The sequence below is a fragment of the Bos taurus genome, chromosome 13 (assembly GCF_002263795.3).
Source record: "Bos taurus isolate L1 Dominette 01449 registration number 42190680 breed Hereford chromosome 13, ARS-UCD2.0, whole genome shotgun sequence".
Taxonomy (NCBI): Eukaryota; Metazoa; Chordata; class Mammalia; order Artiodactyla; family Bovidae; genus Bos; species Bos taurus.
This window is the reverse complement of record NC_037340.1, coordinates 78,393,237-78,415,254: the sequence shown is the minus strand read 5'-3', so window position 1 is coordinate 78,415,254 and position 22,018 is coordinate 78,393,237. Positions and strand designations below refer to the sequence as shown.

Genomic DNA, 22,018 nt, shown 5'->3' with positions numbered 1-22,018 from the left:
CACCTGAATCCCATCTCTGACCTAAGCACTATGAGGCCTGCAAAACCCTGCTTCCTCCCTGGCCCCCGTCCGGAGTCTAATCCATACGCAGTCAGTGAGGTCCTGCGAACACCCAAGTCAGGTCACACCCCTCCTCTTCTCAGAGTCCTCCTGCGGCTTCCACTGCACCCAGGGTTGGTGCCAAGTGCTCTCGGCGGGCGGCAAGGTTCTGTCTGACTTCCCCTTTCCTCCTCACTCCTTCACCCCTCCCACTCCCTGCGCTGGCCTCCACCGCGCCTCTTTGGGCCTCAGGGCCTTTGCACTTACTGCTCCCTTACTTCCTTGACTGCGATACATTCTTATCAGAGAGACTGTCCTTGACTCCCACCAAAATGGTGTCCCTTTCCCCAAATGCCTACCGCTCACCCAGCTTTCTTTTTCTCCCCAGCCCTCTGTTACTCCCTGACACGTCAGATACGTGTTCTTTTGTTTACTGTCACTGGACCTAAGTTCCTGGGGACGGCTGTCTTTCTCTGGTGCCTAGAAGCTTCCTGGCACATTGAGAAAGCTCAGTCATTTCTCCTCTTGTGTAAATAAATGCAAGAATCTTGGAGCCACCTGGAACTAAGCCCGGTGTTACGTGGCAGCCTGGATGGGAGGGGATATTGAGGGACAATAGACACATATCTATGTACGGCTGAGTCCCTTCACTGTTCTCCTGAAACTATCATAAAATTGTTAATAGGTTATACCCCAGTCCATAATAAAAAGTTTAAAAAAAAAAAAAAATAGAATCTTGGAGCCAACTACTACAGACCAAAGGGTTAGCTCAGGTCTCTAGGACAATGAAAACCATAAGGTTTTTTTTTTTTTAACTTAGCTTTTAAATTTTTTAAATTTTTTAACTTAGCTTTTAAATTTTTTTTAAATTTAACTTTAACTTAAATTTTTAAATTTTTTAACTTAGCTTTTAAATTTTTTAAAAATATATTTTATCTTTTGGCTACACCGTGAAGCATGTGGGATCTTAGTTCCCCAGCCAGGGATTGAACCCATATCCCCTGCATTGCAAGCCGAGTCTTAACCACCGGACCAGCAAGGAAGTCCCCATAAAGGATTTTAAAGGGGGAACTTCGATCGACTGGTTGGGCATGATCACTGAAGCTTCTGAGAGAGGCCACGTGCTCTAACTGTGGGACACACACCTCGGGGGGATGGCTGGATTGTGTCGGGTGAAATATAGACAGTACCGGGGCCTCCTTCATCTCAGGGGTTAAATCAGATGACACATGCACGATGCTCAGTCTCGTGCTTGGCACGTGGTTAAGTGCTCGGCAAACGGTCGTTGTAAGTACCAACTATAGCACAAAGCAGAACACGGAGTCAGGTTCTTGGACTGAGTGACTGATGGGCATGCGTGAGACCCAGAGTAAAGGAGGAAGTGTGGGGTATGGTTGAGGCCAAGGGCATCAGGGTCTGAGTGGGAAAGAGCTGAGAGCCCGTGAGAAGGGTCAGTGAACATGCCCACTTGGCAGGTGGACCCAGGGGAAATGCCAGGCCTGAGCGTACAGATCTGGGGATTATCAGTGCAAAGCTGGCGACTGAAGACCCGGGGCTGGCCCTGAAACAGAGAACGTGTGCAGAAAAGGAGTAGAGGTGACCAGAGAGCCTCAGGGGCCCCCGTGTCCGTCTTCTGCCCGGACTTAGCTCCTCAGGCTGCAGAGGGAGTGCTCTTCTTGAGAACATGGAGTGATAGCCCCCTCAAATTAAAGAGGGTTCTCAGCCAGGCAGGAGAGTTGACGCTGGCTGTGGCTGGGCAACTGGCAAGGTCTGCCTCACCTCTACTGACCAGAGACTTTTATCCACCCTCTTCTCTCCTCCCCTCACTGCAATCTCATTCCCGTCCCTGCAGGTATTGGTCGTCTACAGGTACAATAATGCTACATAACAAACCACCCCAACCTTTTATTCTCTCGAATGTGGAGGGAAGAAAGGATAGAGACAAGAAAACCATAGGTGAGACTGAAAAAGAGAAGTCAGTGAGGTAGGTAACCAACAAACAGAAATGACGCTGGATCTGAGGAATTCTTCCCTGTTCCCTGGATCCACGCCTCTTGACCTGTGACCTTGCGGTTCCTCCCACAAAAGGGGTGGAGCATATTCCCTCCCGGGTGACTTGGGTTCAGCCACATGGTTTGTTTTTACCAACAGAATGAGATGAGAGTGACAGTGTGTCCGCAGGAGACTAGGCTTTCAGAGACCTTGCATGTCTCCACCTGGCTTTTATGCCTCTGCCATCGCTGTAAAGAACCTGCCTGCAATGCAGAAAACCTGGGTTCGATCCCTGGGTTGGCAAGACGCCTTGGAGAAGAGAAAGGCTACCCACTCCAGTGTTCTGACCTGTAGAATTCCAGGGACTGTCTAGTTCCTGGGGTCGCAAAGAGTGGGACAGGACTGAGCGACGTGCACTTTCACTTCACCCTGTAAGCAGACACACCTGGTGACATCTTTGGGTCCCAGAAGAAGGCGAGAGGCATGTGAGGCAGGGCAGAGTCCCATCTGCCAGGCCAGCCTAGGTCAGCAGACCTCCAGCAGAACAGCAGGCAGGTGGATGGGCCTAGCCAAGACCAGCAGAACCACCCCGACAGATCCACACCAGGCCAGCTGACCTGCAGCAACTCCATATTCAAGAGAATAAAACGTTTGGGGTGTTTGTTATGCAGAATTATCACCGCCGTAGATAATGATACCTGTGAGAACAAAAGGGAGATTGCAGTGAATTGAAAGAAGAGGATAGGATTTTTAAAATTCTGATTAATCGAGGTATGGCAGACACTGTTGACTGTTTAGTTACAGCTATTGTCAACTCTTCTTGTTGGCTGAAAGAACCCTCTTTTGTCTGAGGGGGCATCGACCAGTGTACTTAAGTCAGGGGTCACCCTCCCAGCCTGAGGAGGGAAATCAGGTCTCCGGACAGAAGCCCACACTGACAACAGAAGAGTAGAAAGGGGGAAACACTCGTGTGCTGGATAATGTCTTTGAGTCCTCGTATTAATGTCCCTTGAACAACTTGTGGTAGATACTGCTTAGTGTCTGCCCAATAGCCACTCTTCCTTTTATCCTTGTTTACAGAACCCTGATTTTATTGGGATGGCAGTCAGCCAGCTAAAAGCTCTCAGCCTCCTGAAGTCCCTGTGACAGCCGGGAGCGGCTATGTGATCCAGGTATGAGACATGAATATTAAGCAGAATTTGCCAAGTGGGGCCCCTGGGAAAGCTTTTTGAAAAGAGACAAACATAACAGGTGCTCTGCTCACCCCTGTCCTCTTCTTCCGGCTACAGTGTGGATACGAGCTAGAGAGAATGGCCATCTTGCAACCACGACCAACCGTGAGGACAAGAAGGCCAAGTGAAGAAACAGGAAGAACCTGGTGCCCTGGTGGCATCACCGAGGCACCCTAGCAGCCCAAGACGCTTACTGTTGGGCTTAGTAACAGGAGATGATAGAACTTACCAGTGGTGAGATTCTTGCAGCTGAATGCATGCCTGCTGGATCCACTCCCCTGCCTCTGGATTTCTAAACTCATGAGAAAATACATTTCCTTAATGATTAAGCATTTTGCACCGGGTTTCCTGTCCTTGCAGTTGAATGCATCCTAGAGTATCCTGCATTTTGCAGTGAGGTGACTTCTGATAAATGAGATATGCCTGATCTTGGACTTGACCGACATGGGTGTTGGGGGCAGGGATCCCGCCCACGCCTGCTGGAGAATCAGAGGGTCAAAGAGAAGACTTCTGATATCCAGCGCATCTTTCTGCCAGAACCAAAAAGACTAAGGCCTCAGGGTTTACTTCGGCTTCAGATTATCTGTGAAGAGTTCTTACTGATTTGTCAGTTTGCTTATTTGTTTTTGAAGGAAGAAAGCTAAGGTTCAAGGAGACAAATTTATCACCTAAGGCTCTCAGCCAGAGCGAGGTCTGCTGGTTTCTGGGATCATCTTCTTTTTCCTCCTCCTCTCTGGACCCATGTCTTCCCATCAGTAGGATGAGATTAACTCAAGATCAAAGCTTTTCAAACGTTTCATTTCAAAGTGGGCAAAACCCTTTTACAGCTGAACTCTTACTTGTTGTCCCACTCATAAAAAAAGACAAAAGCAGCTGCTTGTCGTGGGGCGGGTCAGGAGCCTGCAGCCTCCTCCCCGGGGCCTGGGTCCACTGGCGTCTCACTGCCGCCCCGGGGTTGCAGCGGGCTTTCAGCAGACAGCAGCCCAGATTGTCCCGAGGCCTGCAGGAAAGCCTGAGTCCAAGAGGGGAGTCTCCGATCTTTCAAACAGTGCGAACATGTATCGTGGAAGACAGTCACGCACACAGCGAAACAAAACCAAAACCAAAAACTTTCGAACAGTGCAAACGGGACGAAAAGTCACCTTCCTCTCGTCTCTGACTTGCCACTCTTCCCCCAAAACACAGGGCCTTGTCCTCTGAGAGATGGTCTGTATGTCTCCCAAGAGATGTATGTACACATACTGTCCCATCTTGCCTTACACACACACGCACACACACACACACACACACACACTCTAGCATCTTGTAATCACTTTGTATCTTTTCTCAGTTAATGTTGCATCTTGGCAGTTTTTCCAAATCCGTACTCAGAGGTCTGCTTCATTCACTTCAGTGGTTACCTGATACTGGAATACTATTTAATTTAAAATACCCTTATTCTTGACTAAGACGTACGAACTACTGTGAAAGTGAAAGTGCGGGTCTCTCCGTCCTGTGTGGTTCTCGGCGACCCCACGGACCGTAGCCCGCCCGGCTCCTCTGTCCTTGGAATTCTCCAGGCAAGATACTGGCGTGAGTTGCCATTTCCTCTTCCAGGGGATTTTCCTTACCCAGAGATCGAATCCGGGACTCTTGCATTGCAGGCTGATTGTTTGCCATCTGATCCACCAGGGAAGCCCTACAAACCACTACGAATAGAATAAATAAGATATAAGGATATACTGTACAGCCAGGGAATATAGACAGTATTCTATAACAACTTTAAGTGGAGTATAATGTACAGAAATATTGAGTCTCTACACTGTATACCTGAAACTAATGTAATATTGTACACCAACCATACCTTAATTAAAACAAAAATAAGAAAAGGAAAAAACAAAGAAATGGGATACTAAAAACAAACGAAACTTTCCTCTTCTTGGATACTCAGGTTGCTTCCAGTCTTTTACTGTGTTAAAGAATCCTGCAATTTAGGTGGGAGGTGGGAGGAAGGTTCAAAAAGGCGGTGACATATGTATACCTATGGCGGACTTATGTTGATGTGTGGCAGAAACCAACACACTATTGTAAAGGAATCATCCTTCAAATAAAAATCAATACATTAAAAAAAGAAGAAGCTTGCAATGAGATCTTTAGTTCTTTATGTGCCCCTCTTGATATACATGTACTAATTTAGATACTTGTTCTCACACATGCGTGCTCTCTCCCTCGCTCTCTGCTTTTTTGCTTTATTTTTTGCTTATTTGTGTTTTCCAATTTTTATTCTATGAGCATGTCTCATTTGTGGAATAATTAAAAAGATATGTTTATAGGTCCAGGCCTCAAGCTTCAGCCAAGTTAGATAAACAACCCCACGCATAAGCACAATTGAGAAAGGAAAAAAAAAAATTCAGCCTCAGCTGCTGAGGCCTGTTTGGCTGGAAGGTTGCATATCTGGAGAGTTGTGTGCCAAGGCGCAGCCCTGCCTGCTGCGACACGTCCTAAGTGTAGGGTCTGGGTTCTGGCTCATGCTGGTCGTTGACTTGCGGGTGACTCCAGGTAAGCCACTGAGCCCAGCTGTGCTGTCGGAAGAGCGTGTACTTTGTGACAGGCTCTCAGCTAACTGCGATATCGTGTCTGGGGAGGCTGGTATTATTAGCCCTACATCTCAGAGGAAGAAAAGAAACCGGGGAGATGAACCCGGGGTGTCCCGGAACCGCGATGCCCCGGAGGGTGGCTTTGACGCAGTGCTCCAGGCGGCCGTCTGCAAGGTCACATTGTTAGGAGAGGCCATGGACCAGCAGCCACAGCTAAGGAACCCCTCTGTCACCCGTGCAGGCGTGTTTCCCGAGACTCTACTGGCCTGGGCTGGACGAGGGAGGGCCACTACCCCCAATTTCTTGCCAGTCTCCTCTAGGGCTGTCCAGGAACGACAGTCCACCCAGCCTGGGAGTCGGCTCCTCCCAGATCTTGCTTCCTCCCCTCTTCCCCTGCAAATACCGGTTCACCTTCAAGGACCATCAGCTCTACCTTCAGAATATCCATGTGTCTCACTGACTCCTCACCACGCAGCTTTCTAGACCCTCTGTGATCTGTGCCCCCCGCCCCCGCCACCTTTCTCGTTTCATCTCCCACCCCACTCTTGCCTGGCTCTCTCTGCCCCCGTCACACCGGGCTTCACTCCCAAGCTCAGGGCCTTTGGGCTTGCTCTTCTATGGATTCTTTTCCTTCCCCGCAGGTCCAGGTTTAGGTTGAGGCAAGTGAGATGCCCAGGGTGAAAACGTTAAGGAGGTAACCTCCTGACCTGCCAACCGGCCCCTGAATGACCCTGAGACCAAGCTCCCGCTCTCATTTTGAACGCCGGATCACTGGTTTATCTCACCGGCTCCTGGCACTGCTTCTCAGACTTGGTTCTTCTCATCACCTGGGTTTTGCCTTAAATGACCCCCTCCCATCAGAAATACCCCCTTGATCATCTTAGTTGTGGGTATTCCCATCACCCTCTGGCCCGCACACTATCTCATTTTCATTGCTCTTCTTATACAGTCGTTTCTTCTGTGCCTCTCTCTGCCCAGCAGGTGGTAAGCTCTGTGAGGACGGGAATCCTGATACTATCCAGTATATTCTCGATATGTCCCCAGCATCCAGCATTCAGTTTATAACAGACTCAGTAAAGAGCCCTGGGGTGAATGAATGAATGAGCCAGTTACAGGCAGAGTCAGGATTCCACCGGGTTTTTCCTGCCTCCAAAGTCAGCCCTCCCATCCGCAGCTGAGACTCAGGGTCCAGGGCACCCATGCCAGCGGCTCGTGTCATGGCCTGTCCTGATAGGAAGCCCGAGTCCCAAGGACAGGCTGCCGGAGGAAACTTCTAGGTGGGGCGGAGCTTGGCCGCCGTCAGCCTCAGGGCTTCACGAGGCCAGCTGCGCCCCTCCCCCCTCGCTCTAGTTTTTATTTTTAGAGGCGAGTTTTTGGGCACAGAGAACTCTCCTTAGGAAAAGCCCAGCAAGAGGACGAGGGAGGAGGTTTTGAAATCCGATGGGAAAGTAGGTCAGGCCGGGGTGCTGGCGGGTATCCAGACGATAAGGCCTGTGGAAGTTTAATAACGTGAGCGGTCGTATCCATGACATAATTCATAACTGAGAGGAAATAGCAATTAAGGGGCAATTGTGCAATGTGGAACAAGCCTCCTTCGCAGCTCATAAAAGCAGGAGGAGAGAGAGGTGACCCCGTCACTCCGGGGCAACTGGGGGCTGGGCTGGCAGTCTGCGGGGACTGGGCGCCCAGTTTCTACACTGGGGGACTTACACCCGCCTTGCCTCCCCACCTCAGGCCTCAGGGAGCTAGGAGGACGTGGAAGGCAGAGACTCCCTTCAGCTGGCACCTACTATGTGCCTGGCTGGGCTCAGGGCTGGGGTTAGAGCCGTTAACACGGCATTTTGCTGCGATTGAGAGATGAGGTTGCAGCTGCACTATTTTGATGCTGCCTTGTCAAGATGGAAAATTGCTTTATCAAGAGAACTGTACAACAGACACCCTGACACTTCTTCCATCGCCCCTTCCCCCGCTCCAGTTACTATGGATTTTTCGTTTCTCCTTTATTCATTCTCTGTTGCTTGATCTTTGCAGGAGCACTCGGCTTTTATAATCAGTTACGTACACACACACTCAATCCCCATTGGCACCTTTTCTCGTTCTTAAAGAAGCCAAGCATGCGCTCACCCCAGGGCCTTTGCACTTGCTGTGCCCTCTGCCTAGAATGCTCTCCCCCTAGAAGTCCCCAGAGCTCGCACCTCACCTTCTTCAGATCTTCACTCAAATGTCTTCCCTATGAAGTCTTAGCGGACCAGCGTTTTAAAGCAACAAACCCATCTGTTGTTCTCTATCTACCTCTCCGACTTTATTTTTATCTACAGCACATACGACCAATTAACCCTCTCCATCTGCTGTTCATTTTTTTAATGCTTGCTCGGTCCCACTAGTGTGTTAGCACCACCAGCAAAGGGACTTTTGTTCATCTAGCTCTTGGCTGCAACCCTAGAGTCAGGAACTGTGCCTAGAACACTGTAGGTGCTCAGGAAATATTGCTGGATGAATGAATGATTAAATATTTGGTATGATTATCAACTGATCAAAAGGCTGACCATTTGCTGGTTTGGGGGCTGCCTCAGAATGCCTCCTGGGTCAAGCCCTTCTCAAATACAGCCGATGGGACTAGAGGTTGGGATCGCCAAGGCCGGTTCAGCTAGCCCAGGTATTGGCAACTGGCGCCTGTTCTGATTGGTCAGTGCTCTGCTTAAAGATCACACCTCCTCCCTCCTCATTGGCTCCTTCAAAGTTAAGATTCTAAATGCATTGATCTGCTGACCCCACGCATCCATGAACATTCTTGTGCAAGGGAGTGGAGTTTTGTATGCAAAAGAGGTTCCTTGCAGATTTTTTTCACAACAGTGGGCGTGCCTATGATGTGTGTGTGCGCACACACACACACACACACACACACACACAGTCAGGAATACACTTGCTCCCAAGCACACATTCAGGCATACTCTGCGCTAGAGATGCAGACCTGGAGATACACACACACACACACCCCATGCATACGATTAAAAACACACTCCTTCTGTCATTCATACACTCCGACGCAGGCTCACATGCCCGAGCATGTTCGTACATTCAGCAATAGACGCGTCTCCCCGGGCACCCTCACTCAGAGCACACAGATACCTACTCATTCACACCCACACTCAGTCACACACACATGCACACACATACACACACTCATTCACCTTCTTAAAGCCATACATTCACATGCTTACACATCCTTACACAATAAGCCAAATGCACACACAGTGGACACCCCACAGACACCCCAAGCCATGCTTCCTGGGGTGCCCACCCTTTCGGAAGGCCAAGGCCCCTGGGAGCCGGGTCTTAGCTGTGTTTAGAAGGGTAGAGATGGGCCACACGCCCCTGGATCTCCCCACCCTGACCCTAAGCAGCCCCGCAGCCTCTTGGCGGGAACAAGCCGAGCCAGGGCCAGCTCCGTAAGTGGGGGTTGCGTGGTGCCTGCGTCGCCCTGACTGTGCCGCCTCGGGGCACGTCTGGCCGGCTCATCTGTGCCCAGGGCACCCGCCCACTTCCTCCCCATCAGAGGGCGGGCCGGCCTGCTGACATCAGGCGGTTTCTGGGCTGGTCTGGCACCTAGAACAGAGGAAGGAAGCAATGTGTTCCAGCCGTGGGGGCCAACCCAAGGAGCCGGGAACATGCCTGGCAGCTCGTGACCCTGCTCTGCTGAGGCTGGGCCGCCCGCCACTCCACCTTCAAGGGTCCCCGTGACCCAGGCTGGGACCACCATTCAGGGGACTGGGCCCTCCAAATTAGCGCTCCACCCCCACCCCCCTCCCCCTGCAGGTTGCGAGCTCCTTTCCTTCCATCCCTGAAAACAAGGACAGCAATTTTCTGTCCTAACTCGCCACGGATTATCTCTTTAAACCTTCAAAACACCAACCCTATGGCTAGGAGTTATCATTCTAGCTTTACAAGTAAAGAAACTGAGGCACAGAGAGGTTAGGGACTACCCCAAGGAGTAGGGTTTGCACCCCTGCAGCTGTGGCCTGGCTCCAGACCCCTCCCCTCAATCTCCCCACCCTCTCCCAGCTTCTCTGTGTTGTTTGTCTGCTCCTGTTTGTGAGCCTCCAATATCCAGGGCCTCTGCACCTCACATCAATTTGAACTCCAGCAACAATCTCACGAGCTGGGCGCCAGTATTAGCTGTTCAGTATTAGTTGGGTACCAGTAGTAGTTCCAGTTAACAGATGAGGAAACCGAGGTTTACATGACCAACCTGAGGCAGACAGCAAGGAAGAGGCACGTTTGTGACCTGGGTCTGAGAGCTCTTTCTGCAATGCCAGGCCATCTCGCTCACGTGCCAGAGGCCTTTGACAGGACCAGAGCAGGGAAAGCAGGGCCAGGGGAGGTCTGAATGGCCATACAACAGAGAAATAATAATACACTTATGAAATGACAGCAAAATGTTTCTACCTTTTAAAATAAGTGGGAAATAATGGACATAGAATAAAATGCACAGATGGTGATGGGTTCTGTTCGATGAGTTCCGACAGATGCACTCAAGAATCAACCACCTAAAACACGATACAAATCTCTCAAAGGCCAAGTTCCCTCATGCTCCTTTCCAAACCAGCCGCAGCCCCAGATGACCGCAGGTCTCTGCACCGTCATCCTAGGTCATCCTGTTTCGCATCGTAGGTTAGCTTTGTCCCACCTAGAATTTCAAATAGAGGAAGTCACAGTGTGTGCTCCTCTGCACACACTTCCTACTCTCAGCGTAACGCCTGTGAGATCCGCTGTGCTTCTGCAAGCGTCACTAGTGGGTTCTTTCACAGCCGAGAGGTGTCCCACTGTGAAAACGCTTTTTTATTCAGCCTCCGGGGGACGCGGCTGAGTTTCCGGTGATGAGCAAGGACGCTGAGCCAGGCACAGCGCTAACCTGGAGTCCTTCACAGGCGCCGCATCTGGTCACCCCCCGCCTCGGTCATTATCACGCTCCCCACCTGGGGGCAGGAGGAACTGCAGGCTCCGGGTGAGAAATCCAAAGACGCGGATGAGCTGCGCTGAGCAAGAGGCGGAGGGAGACGCGGGAATGGCAGGAGGCCCTGGCCTGCGAGTGCACGCTTAGCGGAAGCCAAGCTGGAGCGCCAGCCGTGATGGCAGGGGCCTGCCTTAGGGGAGGCGCCTGCTGGGCTCCCCGGCCTGTTCTAAACACCCTGGGGGAACCAACCCACTCAGTCCTCCGTTACCCTTCTTTACGGTGGGGGAAACTGAGGCACAAGGTGGCTGCGTCCTACCTCCAGGGCCCCACGGCTAGTGAGGAGTGGGGCTGAGGTTGGATTCGGGTGGGCTAGTGCCACTGCTTCTCTTCACCACAAGTCTAAACCAGCTCAGCAGCCCTGCTGCACTGGGGGCCCCTAGGCAGGCGGGCTCAGGGCCTGACTCCCCCAGAGTCGTTTCCTCTCCTGATCGTCTTGGTGTTCCACGGTGAACCTCCCCGGGTCTGGTCAGTTTAGGATCCCAGGGCCTGGTGCTGGGAATGCAGGCCACAGGAGGGACGGTCAAAAGAGGGACCCTAAAGCCAGCCTGTGAATCCCCGCTGCGCCATTTGCTGGCTGTGTGACCTTGCATCAGTCCCCTCTCCTCTCTGAGCTTCCATTTCCTTCTCCATAAAATCAAAGATGGTGACGAGGACAGTGACCTCACGAGGATTCAGTGGGATGGGTGTGGAATTACTAGGTAGGTCATATGAGCCGCTCAGTCGTGTCCGACTCTTTGCATTCTCACGGACTGTCCTAGAACAAACATTTACCTGCGTTTTGCTATCTGCATGGGACCGCTCAATGCTTATTAACTCAAATTCACAGCAACTTTGCAAAGCAGATGCTGTTTAATTCCTACTTTACAGATGAAGAAACCAAGTCTCTAAATACCACCTCCATGCTAAAAATTTCCAAACATACACCTCCTGCCAGGATGTCTCACTTGAACTCAGGCCTGAATATCCAGCTGTGACAGCACAGGCCTGATGGATGACTCAGCCTCCAGGTAAGACACGGAACCTCTTCACCTCCCTGCATGATCTCACCCCTGCTGCAGTCTTCTTCACTTCAGAAAGAGCCCACCTCTGTCTTTCAACAGACTCAGGCCCAAACCTGAGTGTCCTCATTGACTCCTCTTTCTCCAACCCTCTCTGCCCCACTTTCCATCCATGAGCCTTCAGAAGGCATCCGGATCTGATCACGTCCCCCACCCCCACAGCCCCACCCCGGCGTGAGTCACCAGAAACTTGCTCAGAGGATTATTCCAGAGTCCTCCAAACTATCTCCTCCATCCTGCCATTTCCCCCTACCTGAAAAGGAAGTCAGTTCACATCTCTCCCATGCTCAACACCCTGCCATGGCTCCCACGTCGCCCAGAGTGAAAGACGAGGTCCTGGCGGTGGCCCGTAGGTCCCCACAGTCGGCCCTTGCCTTGCCTTCTGACGACTCCTCTCCAGCCACACCGGCCTGCCCCCTGCTCCTGGAACACATCAAGCACTCTTCAGCCCCAGGGCCTTTGCACTTGCTGTTCCCTCTGCCTGGGACTCTCTTCCTAAGGATAATTACATGGCTTCTCTCTCACCACCTTCAGGTCTTTGCTCAGAGGTGAATGTCTCCAGGGCCTTCCTTGACCACCCTGCTTACAGGAACAAGCCCCTTCATGAGCACAGCCTGGCGCCCATCACCATGGCATCCATGATGCCCATGGCGCCCATCACCAGCTGGCATGTGGAACCTTATTAATATTGTTAGTAACAGTAGGTTGGAATCTCTCTATCCACCATGCCCGCCAGGGCAGGACTGTTTCTGGGGAATCATTGCAGCAGCCTCATCACCTCCGGGTCTGGTGCAGAGTGCTGACTCATTAAAGGTTTACTGAATGAACAAATGGAGATCGGGGGGATTCACTGACTTCTCGGGGCCACCGGATTAGGACGGGTTGGAACCAGCGTTTGAACCCAGGGGTCTCAGTCCCAGGCTGTGTCGTTAACCTCCCAGAGCCTGGTTCTACGTCAGTACCCCAGAGATGGTGTTTGTCACCGTGATGATTTTTCTGGCAATATGCCCATCCTTCCCCACCTGCAGGAGAAGTCTGGGGAGGGGGGCGAAAGGGAGAGGTCAGGTCAGCTGTGTGGCCTTCCACCAGTATGAGATGACTCATCAACCCCATGAGGACAGGTGACATTCCATCCTCGCCCCCAGGGGACTTTGGCCCGAGATAAAGGGAGCACCCTGCTTCTGGGAAGAGGAGGACAAACAAGTGGGAGAGGTGGCCGGGCCACTGCCTGGGGGGGGGGGGGGGGGCGGGTCGCATGTCTGGGCTGGAGGGCCACAGGGTTCAGCCGTGAAGCGAGGGACAGCCCAGAGTGACCCCTGAGCCTCCCTTCCGGGGTCAGAGGCACAGCCTGAGCCCTCTTATCAGGAAGATGGAACTTTTTCTGTGCAGTCAGCACCCCAGCCTCCCCCTCAGGCGGGCAGGGGACAGCCTCTTGGTGCACTTCCATTTCCCCTTGGCATTTTTTCCTGGGTCAGAAAAACTGGAGCCAACCGGCAAACGCATTTTGAAAAGGACCATCAAGGGGCCGCAGAGTCTCTAGCCTGATGGGCTATCAGTTCAGTTCAGTCGCTCAGTCGTGTCTGACTCTTTGCGACCCATGAATCGCAGCTATATTTGATTTATATTTTAATTTAAAAAACTCCCAACTTGGGACTTCCCTGGTGGTCCAGTGGTTAAGAATCTGCCTTGCAATGCTGGGGACTTGGGTTCGATCTCTGATCAGAGAACTAAGATTTCACTTGCCTCCAGGTAACTAAGCTCACACACCACAGCTGAGACCCGACAGAGCTAAACAAACAAACAAACAAACCATATATATATATATGTATATGTACACCTCCCAACCTAATAATGTGTGTTAGTCGCTCAGTCGTGTCCCACTCTGTGTGACCCCATGGACTATAGCCCGCCAGGCTCCTCTGTCCATGAAATTCTCCCGGCAAGAACACTGGAGTGGTTGCCTTTCCCTTCTTCAGGGGATCTTCTCGACTGGGGTCAAACCTGGGTCTCCTGCATTGCAGGCAGATTCTCTTACCATCTGAGCCACTAGGGAAGCCCCACAACTTAATAATACTTAAAGATAGCTCTGTTGCAAAAAGATTCAAGCAACACACTCTCTATGGTAAGTTAACTGTATCTCCAGGATTGGGTTTGGCTGCAAGTAACGAGTACCAGACTCCAGTGGCTTTGCCGGCTAGAGCTTCTATTTTCCTTGGGTAAAAAGAAGTCCAGAGGAGGACTCGTTCCAGGAAGTCACCAATGACCAGTTTCCTTGTCTCCCACTTTGGTGCGTGACTTTCAAACTCACGGCTACTTGACTGCCTGGCACACTGTGCTCAGCCCTGGAGGAGGGCAGAGAAGGTACAGGATCTGGGTCAAATCCTCCTCTTAGATTAAAAACATGGCAGCTTTGTCAGAGCCCCACCTGACTGATCTCTACTTACATCTCACAGAGTCGGACACGACTGAGCAGCTGAACTGAACTGACCAGGAGTGGGTCACCCGGCCCCCCGACAGCACCCGCCTACCTGCAAGGTGGGCTGGAGACGTGATCATTTTGCGTTGGCCCATTGCCGGTCCATTCAGAGCTGGCGTCGTATTCTTCACCTTCCCGTGCGATTTCGAGCCCTAGTCGGGGAGCTCAGCTCCCACCTGCCTCGCAGACAAAAAAACCAAAACGCAAAGCAGAAGCAATACTGTAACAAATTCAATGAAGACTTTTAAAACGGTACACATTGAAAAAAATCTTTTAAAAAATATTTATTCTTGCCTGGAAAATCCCGTGGACATAGGAGCCTGGCGGGCTACAGTCCATGGGGTCTCAAAGAGTGGAACACGAGTGAGCGTCTAAACACATTAGTGAGAAGAAGGGATGAAGGATCGGATTTATTTTGTGTGATCTGACTAGAAACAGCGTGTAAATATGATTTCTCGAGCTTTTTATCACCTAAAATTATGCATTTAGATAATTGTGGGACAGCTGTGACACAGTGTATGTTCTTCACAGTTTATATACTTCATCCCACATTCATGGATACTTAGCTTTCCCTAAATCATGAGAAACGCTGGGCTGGAAGAAACACAAGCTGGAATCAAGATTGCCGGGAGAAATCTCAATAACCTCAGATATGCAGATGACACCACCCTTATGGCAGAAAGTGAAGAGGAACTCAAAAGCCTCTTGATGAAAGTGAAAGTGGAGAGTGAAAAAGTTGGCTTAAAGCTCAACACTCAGAAAACGAAGATCATGGCATCCAGTCCCATCACTTCATGGGAAATAGATGGAGAAACAGTGGAAACAGTGTCAGACTTTATTTTTCTGGGCTCCAAGATCACTGCAGATGGTGACTGCAGCCATGAAATTAAAAGACACTTACTCCTTGGAAGGAAAGTTATGACCAACCTAGCTAGCATATTGGAAAACAGAGACATTACTTTGCCAACAAAGGTCCGTCTAGTCAAGGCTATGGTTTTTCCTGTGGTCATGTATGGATGTGAGAGTTGGACTGTGAAGAAGGCTAAGCACCGAAAATTGATGCTTTTGAACTGTGGTGTTGGAGAAGACTCTTGAGAGTCCCTTGGACTGCAAGGAGGTTCAACCAGTCCATTCTGAAGGAGATCAGCCCTGGGATTTCTTTGGAAGGAATGACGCTGAAGCTGAAACTCCAGTACTTTGGCCACCTCATGCGAAGAGTTGACTCATTGGAAAAGACTCTGATGCTGGGAGGGATTGGGGGCAGGAGGAGAAGGGGACGACAGAGGATGAGATGGCTGGATGGCATCACTGACTCAATGGACGTGAGTCTGAGTGAACTCCGGGAGTTGGACAGTGAACTCCCTGATGAACAGGGAGGCCTGGCGTGCTGTGATTCATGGGGTCGCAAAGAGTCGGACACAACTGAGTGACTGAACTGAACTGAAACAATTTGAAACAATGCCTCAGTGAACATCCTCACCAAGGACTTGTCCTGCCCATCGCCTTTCCCTCCTCCAGGGGATCTTCCCAACCCAGGGATCGAACCCAGGTCTCCCGCATTGCAGGTGGATTCTTTACCAGCTGAGCCACCAGGGAAGCCCAAGAATACTGGGGTGGGTAGCCTATCCCTTCTCCAGGGGATCTTCCAAGCCCAAGAGTCAAACCCAGGTCTCCCGCATTGCAAGTGGATTCTTTACCTGCTGAGCCACCAGGGAAGCCGGCACATTTTCTACAAAGTGTACTTGAGACTGCGGGCGCGTCCATTTAAAAGGTCAGGAAGTTTTCCCAAATCAACAGAAAGGTTTTGCCACTTTACACTCCCTCCCACCATGTGTGAGAGGATCTGCCTCCCTCACACTCACCAGACAGGGTATTATCACTTAAATATTTCCCCCCGTGTGATGGGGGGAAAATTATTCACGTTAAAATTTGCACTTCCCTGACTAGTATTGAGGTGAAGCCCTTATCATTTATGTATTGCCTGTTTGTCTTTTCTGATGTACTCATTTGCTTTTTAAAATTACCTGGGATTGTCTCTCACTGATTTGTTTCTTTCCTTTCTGATTAGTAGGAGTCCTTTTCTAGCTGGCCTACAGACTTATGTACAATAAACTGCGTCCATTTAAGGGTGCGGGCGTGCTAAGTCAATTCAGTCGTGTCTGACTCTTTGTGGCACTATGGACTGTAGCCTGCCAGGCTCCTCCATCCAGGGGATTCTCCAGGCAAGAATACTGGAGTGGGTTGCTGGTTCCTCCTCGAGAGGATCTTCCTGACCCAGGGATGGAACCCACATCTCCTGTGTCTTCTGTATTGGCAGGCAAGTGCCTTACCACTAACGCTACCTGGGAAGCCCCCATATAAGGCAGGGTGTCTCAGTTGTGGTACTACTGACATTTGGGTCAGATAATTCTTTGTCTGGGGAGTGGGAGGTGCTGTGTATTGTATTAATAGGATGTTTAGCAGCATCCTTGACCTCTGCCCCTAGATGCCAGTAGCACATCCCCACAGTCATGACAACCACAGAAGTGTCAGGACATTTCCAAGTGTCTCTTGGGGGCAAAATGATGCCCAGTTGAGAGCCTCCAATTTAAAAGTGTACGGTTGATGAGCTTTGATAGATATGTGCACCCAAGAACCTACTAATACCTTCAAGAGTTTTATAATTTAGTTGTAAATATTTCTCAGTCTGAGGTTTGACTTCAGATCCAACACATGCCTTTTTCTATTTGAGTGAACTTAGTAAAGTCATTTTTTTTTTTTTACTCTGAACCTCAGTTTCCCCATCTGTGAAGTGAGGATAACAATCTGACCTGGCAGTGATGTTGTAAGTCTTGAAGGCAATAATGAATGTGGTTGGCAGCTAACAGGTGCTCAATAAAATCTACCCCCACCCCCCCACCACCACCCTTTCTCACTGTGTGTGCTCGTTTAGTCAACAAATGCTGAGTGCCTCTTATGTGCCAGGCCCTGTGCTAGGCTCTGGACACAGTGAACAACAAGACAGACAGGGTCCGTGTGCTGCACTGGGAGAGGCAGAGAAGAAGTGAGCAAATACATAAATGAACAGGACTGATGCACCTACAATGCTGCTGATTAGGACTGGGAGGTCAACCAGATGGGCCGGTGTGGTGGACACCTGGGAAGGTGGTGGCTCTCTGGGAGAACAATGAGGTGACATCTAACTGGGGAGCAGAGGCAAAGCCGGAGCCACAGGGAAGGAAGGCCCAAGCAGAGGGAACAGCAAGCACAGAGGTGGTGCAGCTGATTCCATCAGCTGGACACCTTTAAGGAATAGCAAGGAGAAGGAGTGGCTGGGACAGAGCGCTCGGGGGAGGACAGAGCTGAGACTCAAGGCCAGCAAGGTAAGGACGTGGGGCAGACCACACAGGGCCTTGGCCTTCATGTACAGGAGTTCTCTTCCATTCTGACTTGCAGGGAGAAGTCAGTGGACAGGTTTTAGCTGGGGAGATATGATGCCTTCACTCACGCAACACGGAGGTCCCTGCGCCCGCCCTGCAGATGGCATATTTATCGGCTCACAGTTTGCCCACTTCTCTGGGTCTCTGTCGGCGGCTGCTGCTGCTTAGTCGCCCGGTCGTGTCCAACTCTGTGCGACCTCATGGACTGCAACCCACCAGGGATTCTCCAGGCAAGAATACTAGGGAGGGTTGCCATACCCTCCTCCAGGGGAGCTTCCTGACCCAGGGATCAGACCCAGGTCTCCTGCATTGCAGGGAGGTTCTTTACCACTGAGCCACCAGGGAAGTCCCGTCTGCCTGCTGGTACCCTATAAATAACACTGATCTTAACCACACTAATGACCAACTTTTCTCTACAAGACCTCAGGCCTCAGGGCCCCTTCACATCTACTTCCCTACTCGAGTCTTGTGCCAACCCTGAGAAGTTAACCTGGGCTATGGGTGCCCATTATTTCACAGATAGGGAAGCTGCGGTTCGGCCACACAGCTGGAAAGCATCAAGCTGGGACTCAAACCCAGGGTTCTTTCAGCTAAGCCTGCTTCTCCTTGATCCCAGGGCAGCTCTTAGGGTAGAGGGTCAGGAGAGTGTTTTCTCTCTTCCTTTCTAAGACCGCCCTTGATTCCGGGGCTGACACCTGCAGTGCTCCTATCAGGCCTTTCCCGTGGCAAGCCTCCTGGGCTGCCCAGAGAGAGGGGAGCCCCGTCCCCAGCCCCCTCTCAGGAGATGAGGGAGGCAAGTACCAGGGCTGGGCCCACGGCCAGATGAAGCTGGGGCTGAGCCGGAAGTGCAGTGGTCCAGGGCCACGTGGGATCAAGACCCACCTGTGGGCATTCGGGGGGCTCTGCCTTCTGGCTGGGGACTCGGCCCTGTTTCTGAACCGGTTCCCTGGGACTCCGCAGCTCCCCCATCAGGTGGGGGTCTTGCAGACCCTGACCCAGTGTTGGTTGGGATACCACTGGGCCAGGCCAGCCTCACTGCACCCTGACCACTTAAACCAGGCTGTGAGCCCCCAGGATCTCACGTGTAATGGGCACCCGGGAAACACGTGTGGAACTGAACCAGGGCCTGCCTCAGTTTCCCCAGCTCGCCCTTCGGCCTCTGTGGCTCATCCTCATTTGTCACGTGCCAGCCACACTGATGGTTGCTGGGGATGCAACAGCGGCCACCTCACACGGCCCCTGTCCTCAGAGAGCTCACAGTCTGGCTGGGCTGGTGGATGAGGAGCCAGATAAGACCGTGCTCAGCGCTGAGGGTGAGGGTGGCAGGGACTGCCAGGGCCTACCAATCTCCCTCATCTTTCTCCTCAAAACGCAAGAACCTGGAGGTGCTCCCAGGGCACATGTGGCTGAGAGAGATTATATTTCCCAGCCTATTCTGCAGTTAGCTGTGGTCATACGGCCAAGTCCTAGCCAATGGGATGCAAGTGGAGTGATGTGAAATGACTTCTGGGTCATGCCCTCAGAAGGAATGACCCTTTCTCTCTTCCTGCTGACTGGAATGTAGAGGTGATGGAGGAGCTAAAGCAGCCATTTTGGCCTTCACTGGAAGCTGTGGAATGAAGAGAGCAGAGCAACTATACAGAAGGAACCAGTTTCTGGAATGAACTTGCAGAACTGAAACAAACCACCAAACTTGGACCTTCTACATCCGTGCTGGGGAATTAAAATTCTGTCCCGTTGAGACAGTGTGGGCTCTGTCAGAGCAGCTCAGATGTAGCCTGACTTACACAGAGGCATAATAAGCACATGCTGTTGGGGAAGCGTCAGAGGTGTTTAACCCAGCCTGGTGGGGGCAGGTGTGGAGGACTTCTCGGAGGAGACAACTTTTAGATGGAGGCTTGACAATGAGAAGGAGGATATTTCTAGACAAAGCTTTCAGGCAGACATGTAGCATATGGGTAAATCTGGAGGTAAGAGAGAACATGGAGCTTTCCAGATACCTAAAGGACCTGACGGTGGCTGAATCAGGGAGTGAGGGGGGCAGGTGAAAATGGGGCTGGCCAGCTGGCAGGATCTACCTTGAAGGGCCTGGAAAAGCCATGTTAAGCCTTTTGAATTTTGCCCTGAGGGTAAATGGGAGCCATTACCTGATTCAAAGAGCCGACTCATTAGAGAAACCTTTGATGCTGGGGAAGATTAAGGGCAAAAGGAGAAGGGGGTAGGAAAGGATGTGATGGTTGGATGGCATCAGTGACTCAATGGACATGAGTTTGATCAAACTCTAGGGCATACTGAAGGACAGGGAAGCCTAGTGTGCTGCAGTCCATGGGGTCGCAGAGTCGGACATAACTTAGCAACTTAACAGCAACAACCAGAGGCTGGAGGCAAGAGGGTGAGGTGACTAGATGTGCTTCTTAGGAAGGTCTCTATGGTTACAGGGTGGGAAATGGATTTATTCATTTATTTTTTTAAAAAAGAACACAGGCTATGTATGCTACGTGCCAGGCACTGAGGATTATCAGTGAGCAAAACAGATTTGGTTCCTATCCTTGTGGAATTTGCAACCTGGCGGAGTGAGACATGAGTCAAGTAACCATGTAAATAAGCACGGAACGTGATAAGGCCAATGCAGGGAGGAATGCATGGCTGTGAGTTGATATAAAGTGGGGGTTGACTTGCAGGAGTCAGAAGAGCTTCCCTGGGAAAGGTGATGGAGGGACAGCAGTGGGAAAGCTTCCAGGATGAGGGGACAGCACAGGCGTAGGCGCCCCGAAGGCCACAGGAAGAATGAGGAGGGTCAAAGGTGATGGTAAGGTCGGAGCAATGCGAGCATAGATGGTGAGGAAAGCAGGGCATCTCCAGGGCCAGTTGGTTTCTGGCTTGATCAAGGCAGACAGCAACAGGGAAGGAGTAAGGAAGGGGAGGGAACCGGAAGTGAACCCTGAGTTCAAATACGGTATGTTGGATGTGATGTTCCTATGAGTCTTCCGAGAGGAGATGGTGTGCGTGTGGTTAGATACAGGCATCTGCCGTGCAGAGGGGCTCCATGGCCAATTGGAGATGTGGTCATCCCACGCATGGCTCCCAGGCCAGAGCTCCTCCAGTGCGGGCCTTCGGGCCACATGCTGTATGCCAGGAACTACGCCCATGGTAGCTGTCTTCCCTGGTGGCTCGGACGGTAAAGCGTCTGTCTACAATGCGGGAGACCTGGGTTCGATCCCTGGGTTGGGAAGATCTCCTGGAGAAGGAAATGGCAGTCCACTCCAGGACTATTGCCTGGAAAATCCCATGGACAGAGGAGCCTGGTAGGCTACAGCCCATGGGGTCGCCAAGAGTCAGACACGACTGAGCGACTTCACTTCACTCACACCCATGGTAGACACAGTGCTTTCCCACTCTGTCTTCTCAGTCAGTCCAGTTTTGCTGGACGTCCATCTGCCAGGTGCTCAGGGACAGTGCCTGTCTTCAGCCTCAGCGTGAGTTATTATGAGGCTAAAACCAGTCAGGTCCACGAATGTCAGGCCCACGAATCAGGGCAAATGGAAGTGGTCACACAGGAGATGGCAAGAGTGAACGTCGACATTCTAGGAATCAGCGAACTACAATGGACTGGAATGGGCGAATTTAACTCTGATGACCATTATATCTACTACTGAGGGCAGAAATCCCTCAGAAGAAATGGAGTGGCCATCATGGTCAACAAAAGAGTCTGAAATGCAGTACTTGGATGCAATCTCAAAAACCACAGAATGATCTCTGTTCGTTTCCAAGGCAAACCATTCAATATCACAGTAATCCAAGTCTATGCCCCAACCAGTAATGCTGAAGAAGCTGAAGTTGAACGGTTCTATGAAGACCTACAAGACCTTTTAGAACTAACACCCAAAAAAGATGTCCTTTTCATTATAGGGGACTGGCATGCAAAAGTAGGAAGTCAAGAAACTCTTGGAGTAATAGGCAAATTTGGCCTTGGAATACGGAATGAAGCAGGGCAAAGACTAATAGAGTTTTGCCAAGAAAATGCACTAGTCATAACAAACACCCTCTTCCAACAACACAAGAGAAGACTCTATACATGGACATCACCAGATGGTCAACACCGAAATCAGATTGATTATATTCTTTGCAGCCAAAGATGGAGAAGCTCTATACAGTCAGCAAAAACAAGACCAGGAGCTGACTGTGGCTCAGACCATGAACTCCTTATTGCCA

At 51.1% G+C, this 22,018-nt stretch overlaps 1 long non-coding RNA gene across 2 annotated transcripts; it reads left to right on the top strand.

The window, feature by feature from the left end:
* The first annotated feature begins 10,852 nt into the window (after window positions 1–10,852).
* On the top strand, window positions 10,853–17,574 carry LOC112449349 (uncharacterized). 2 transcript variants are annotated; one of them, XR_009497047.1, is made up of 3 exons: window positions 10,853–11,860; window positions 12,446–14,272; window positions 14,365–17,574. It is a non-coding gene; the product is annotated as an uncharacterized lncRNA (long non-coding RNA). The 2 variants fall into 2 exon arrangements; XR_003037915.2 differs by having other exon boundaries at window positions 12,446–12,601; window positions 14,365–17,569.
* Window positions 17,575–22,018: the final 4,444 nt, after the last annotated feature.